Raw genomic sequence first — 6,000 nt, 5'->3', positions numbered from 1 at the left:
CCTATATCTACTCTAGCTACACAATCAGAGGACACAACCATATCTACTAATGTGATATATGCCATCATGTGCCAGCAATGCCCCTCTGCCATCTATACTGGCTAAACCGGACAGTCTCTACGTAAAAGAATAAATGGACATAAATCAGACATCAGGAATGGTAACATACAAAAGCCAGTCGGAGAGCACTTCAATCTCCCTGAACATTCTATAACAGCTTTAAAAGTAGCCATCCTTCAACAAAAAAACTTCAAAAACAGACTTCAAAGAGAAACTGCAGAGCTACAATTCATTTGCAAATTTAACACCATTAATTTGGGCTTGAATAGGGACTGGGAGTGGCTGGCTAACTACAAAAGCAATTTTCCCTCTCTTGGTATTGACCCCTCCTCATCAATTATTGGGAGTGGACCACATCCACCCTGACTGAATTGGCCTTGTCAACACTGGTTCTCCACTTTTAAGGTAACTTCCTTCTCCAGTATATTTATGCCTGTATCTGTAATTTTCACTCCATGCATCTGAAGAAGAGGGTTTTTTACCCATGAAAGCTTATGCCCAAATAAATCTGTTAGTCTTTAAGATGCCACCGGACTCCTTGTCATTTTTAAGGGAACTGTGTTATTGGTTTCTGGGTAACCAGTAAGGTATTATAGAAGCTGTTTTGTGCTGGCTTGGTAAATCTAAATATTGGAATTACCACCAGCTTTGGGGATTGTCTGCCCCATTCTTTGCAGTTTACCCTAATTGAGTAACTTCATTGTAGCTTCCTGGGACCCCGGTCACAACTACTAAGACTGCAAGTTTAAAAGCCTTGGTGCCCTGTAGTTAGACAAGTATCCTGCCATGAGGGACTTGGGTTTGATACTTAGGCCTGATCTCTAAGGCCTTGTCTACATTGTTAAAGGAGTACCCAGTTTCTGTATATATGTAAACAGATAAGGTGCCAGTAGATGAAGAACATGAAGAACATGTGACATAGCTCCTGGGTTTTGTAGGACCAATAAAACTTGTTTTTGTGTACTGCAAATGGCTTCCTCAGGCAATTCTTAACATGAGCACTCAACACACACTAGACATGTCCTCTAAAATTTTCCACTATTATTACCACAATCCAACTGCACTGGTGCTAGCAATGGTGGGAAATGTTAAGGAAAAATATCTAATGTAGGCACACACTAAAACTGACAAGGAATGGAAGAACACAATGGACACAACATACTTGGTGTCTATCAGGTAGAGAGGGTGTGCAGCTCTTTACTCTGCAGTGACCCTCTCTGAAAGGACAAGTATTTGCACTGTTGTGCTGGAAAGGGAATTCCAACATGCTTTCCTTTACTAAATGAGTCAACCCTGATGAAGGGGCTGTGAAGGTAGGAAGTAGGAATGTTCCACTGAAGGAAAAAAATTCTCTGCATGCCTTTTTCTCTTGTTAAAGAGACTCCAAAAACAGAAAATGAATCTATACCCCAAGGTAGCTTCTAGAGCAAAGCATTAGTGAAATGTATGAATATGAAATAATAAAGTCTGGTCACAATCTATAAATGACTCTTTCATGCTCATGCTATCTGTGTACTAAGTAGTGTCTTTCTCAGTGTTAATATATTGCACTGCTCTTATTGTATCTTGGAAACTCACCAGCCTCACTGTTCTTCAGCATTTTAAGGGCCAGATCCCTGGGACCAGTTAAACTGCACTATGCATAAGACCTGGAAGCGGGAGGGAGAAGGTGGTTCTAAGCCACATTTCCATGCCTCTGATACTTGGTCTGATAAGAGACTAAGCGGGCATCAACAAAAGTGGTCCACCCGGGACTGTTGCACAACTCTGGAATCCCTGTCACCAGTGCATTCCAGTTCTGCCCTTGACAATGTGCCTGATCTACTCAGAACTACCCTTGAACTGGACAGGGTAGAGACAGTACTGCCTTCTGCACAGTCTGACTTCCACTGGTTAGATTGGAAGAGGAGCTTTGTGTGAAATTTCCTAGAGTCGACGTGGCTTTAATGTAAGCAAGTTATGGAACAGCTGTTTATCAGGTACAGTGTGTTTTTTTTCTGTGAATCATCCACAGTTCAGTTACATTCCTCACAGGAAGGTAGTCACCAGTTTGTTACAGAGAAGTGTGAAAGGACTCACAACCAGCTACAAAAAGGAGTTTCTAAATCTAAATGTTAAAATAAACACTCAGCTAAAAAATGAGGACAAATTTGCATAGGACATGTGTAAATCAATGCAGCCCTTGAGCAATTGCGACCTATGCGTGAAATTACGTGGGCTTCTCTGCTATCTAGAAAAATTAAGTGTAACTTCCGATACCATGGCAACATCATGCATAATGCTGCTTTTCTTAAAGAAAAACACGCAGAAATATATCCTGAACATTTCTGTGTGCTTTGCAATTTTTCATTAGGAAATAAGTGCTCCAATGAACTGTTGTGTAGCACTCTTAAATCTTTCTCTCTTGCCTCTTTCTCTGCATCTCAAATATTCTTTCAAGAAATATCTGTGACTTCTGTTAGATTTTGGCAGAAGTTAATTAGCTTCAGGGTATTTCATAAAGTAAAGATTATCACAAAATCCAGACATGGACACTTCAGTCCCTGTTGGGTAGAGAGAGTGGAGTATCATAATTGATTTCCATTAGTTAATTATTAAGAGTATTTCTTGAGTCTCAACAATACACTCATAAATATCTTAACTTTGCTTTAGGGCCTGTATACATCTGAATAGAACTGACATTTTGGCTTTTAAAGCAGCGTAGCTATTAGTGGAATAAAAGCTTGGGCCTCCCCACTGCCATCCTGGGAATTCTCTATTAAAAATTCTCACTGTTGGTACAACAAGACGATCTAAGGGATGAGCATTGGGATGTGAAAGTTTCCAGCTCTTGGGGCCTGACTCTCAACCCACTGAGTTCAATGGGTTTTAGATCCAGCCCTAGGTCACTTGTTTGAATGTGAGAAGTTGATATGGAACGAAAGTTGTTAACATCAGTGGCCAGCAGGAATTAAATCAGCTGTCTCTGTTCAGTTTCATTCATATCACACAACTCATAGTGTGTGTCCAACACCACAAAAATCACCATCACACTCAGCACAAACAGCCTGCCTTGTTAATGGTCTGAAGAGAAAGGATGAGAAGTAAGCAATGGAACAAGTTAAGCTACCTTCTAAGGCCCTAGATGTGATCCCGCCAGGTCAGGGATAAGGCATGTGCATTTAGGATTGTACTGCTTCTACCTATGCTGTACCTTTTCTGTGGATTAAAGGAGACTTCATTCTTCACAGATCTCACTCTGGCATCTTTCATAAGCCTTAAATTCACTTTAAGAATGGGGTGGGGGGGAAATCCTTAAACTGGAAAATATATCAAGACAATGGGGCAAAGTCATCTTTTATGTAGGTGCCTGATCAATAGCCCACTGAAGTCAATGAAAAGACTCCTATTGATTTCAATGAACTTTGGAATAGGCTCTAAATTTGGAGTAACTTCCTTAATATTTACACCAGTGTAACAAGGTGCAGAATTTATCCCTGTACCTTTAAAATGTCTCCATTCCCAATGTGAGCCACTGTCTGACCATGGGTACATGCGTAGTTTAAACTGTTTTTAAACTGAATTGTTTATGAATTTTTTACCTTTAATGAAGGGTAGGGAATACCCAAGGGAGGGGCTAAAGAGGAAGAAATCTGTGCTGTTCTCTTTGCTAAGTTTCCTCCCAAGTTGGGAGCATGAGAGAAGGCTTTTCCCTTCCAACCTCCAGGGGAACAGGCCAGGGCTCTGGCTCCCAGAGGATCCATGGCAGGTTAGGACTATCTTCACTGCTCTGTATCTCTGTCACCCTCCCCAGTCTTTGGTGGCATGACTCCAATGGTGTCTCCCTACCAAGGATTGTCTAGCCAGAGGCTGGGTTCAGAACCCACCTAATGGACAGTCCTCACTGGACAGGCTGGGGTTCATGCAAAATTCACACACAGCCCTAGGCTAGGGGATGATGCACCTGCACAATACCCCTGCCCTGTCCACATCCCAGCTACTCCTCTCCTGGCTTGCCATCTTCCTGCCTCTTTCCCCCTGCAAGGATCCACAGATCCACTGACAGCTTTCAGTAGGGCTGATAGAAGGCTGACCCCTTCACCCCCTTCCGTGTGTGTGTGCGTGTGTGTGTGCGTGTGTGTGTGTAAGAGTTCTGTATGGAGTGTTCCTGCTGCATGCAGGCCCGGGGAGGGATGACTGGGGGCTTGGTAACTAAATGGAGAAAAATAAAAGTTATAGCATTTTTTTTTGCCCTTCTATCCTTACTAGAGTCTCACCCCATAAATTCCTACAGAATTTAATAGCAGTTAAACCATTAGGGTTCTATATATCCTATAGAATGTAATAATATCCTTCCTATGTACTTTTTTCCAACCTTCCCATAAAATTCTATAGTAGGGATGGAATTCTAATACTAGAGCATGTTTCAAAAAACAATAGCTATTACATTTTGTAGGATGATTCCATAATGTAAACAAACACTCATTAGGATTCACGTATATGAAATAAATTACTTTTCTCCCCTACACTTTCTAGCTGCAGAATTCCTGAACAACAAAAAGTAAAAACAGGATTCCTTACTCAGCTGCTGCTTTTCACTCCCGTTCACAAAAGTAGTTTACTTTCAAATCAATCACTGCACTACCCTAGTTATTTCAATGGACAGCTTCAATGGACTGCTTTAATGTAATGTGAATTCTCTACTGAGACTGGTGAGATGAGGAGGGAGATAAAAGGGGGGCACCAGGAATACTGAAGACATATGGTGGTGTAACAATCAAAACAAAGGAAATTAATTCTGCCATACATCACGGCGCTGAATCGAAAGCAGCTGAGAGCATATAGGGATTCAGCATTTGAATGGAGATGAAAGAAGACAAGGTAAAGCAAAGCACTAGGTCCAAAAGAAATGTTTCATGTGAATGAATTTATAGTGAAATATTGCAGAATGGCTTCTCACAAACAATAGTACTTTTTTCCTACTGGTGCAAGAAGCCTAGGAGAGAAGTCAAAAGCTACACAGAGCTTAAGAACACAGGGCTGTGTGTTCTCATCATTTGGCCTTATCTGCTCCTATTCTGGGTGTTCTGTAGCATTCATTAATTTTATCTGCCTAGTATTTTGCCATTGGAGATTTTAAAAAGCACAGCTGTAGATTAGATTCTCAGAGAGATTTGAAATCCTGGTCTCACTGAAGTCAATGAGAATTATGCCAATGACTTCTGTGGAGCCTGGATTTCACCCCTGGGTTTTAAAAAGAAAAAGTCAAGTTCATTTTGATTACCAGTCATAACTCCTTTGATTCACAAGAAAAAGCAAAATAGGAATATATGATTTGCCATATTGGGTCAGACCAATGACCCAATCAAGTCCCTGGTAATTGGGCTCTGGCCCCGGACAAGCCTCAAGAATCAGAGGAAGGAGACTTCCTCACCCATAATGCATCTGATCAGTGCTGCATTTGTTTCTGTGTGTGTTTCTTTAAGACAACAGTCTCTATGGAGTGAGTCAATTTTTCCTCAATGAAAACTTGCTTTCAATTCATGTTGAATTTGTCATTATCATAGTAGGTGCACGTTACTTGGCATCTTTAGAACATAAGGCGTAGTTATTATGTTCTAGTATAGTATATAGTCCTTTATATGTCCAAGGCATTTCCGAAAGGTTTTCTTACTTTAATGAATAAGGAATCTTAGTGTGGGCCGTAATTAGAACCCAAGTTAGATTTGTTCATAAGACAAATAAAATTTACTCCTGTGGGTCCAGATAATAAAAACAGACACAAATCCATTGCAGTCAATGGCTCTGTGCCAATTTCCTCCAGCTGAGGATTTAGCCCATGGACATCAAAATTTAAGGTGAGAAAGTTTAGCTTGCTTCAAGATTTGGGGAAATGATTCATCACCTTTTTATTTGATGAATTGTGTCTCTTTCTAACTGCAAATTGTCTGCAAACAGATC

The 6,000-nt window shown here is 40.8% G+C and overlaps 1 long non-coding RNA gene across 1 annotated transcript in view; it reads left to right on the top strand.

Moving 5' to 3' along the window:
* The first annotated feature begins 1,902 nt into the window (after nucleotides 1–1,902).
* Nucleotides 1,903–6,000, top strand: part of LOC123369849 — a 47,143-nt gene continuing 43,045 nt past the window's right edge. Inside the window, exon 1 of the long non-coding RNA XR_006579156.1 lies at nucleotides 1,903–2,039. This is a non-coding gene — a long non-coding RNA (uncharacterized LOC123369849). The remainder of the gene's footprint in view (nucleotides 2,040–6,000) is intronic.

Source organism: Mauremys mutica, chromosome 4 (genome assembly GCF_020497125.1).
Source record: "Mauremys mutica isolate MM-2020 ecotype Southern chromosome 4, ASM2049712v1, whole genome shotgun sequence".
Classification (NCBI taxonomy): Eukaryota; Metazoa; Chordata; order Testudines; family Geoemydidae; genus Mauremys; species Mauremys mutica.
The sequence above is the reverse complement of the archived record's forward strand: the minus strand, read 5'-3'. Positions and strand labels throughout refer to the sequence as shown.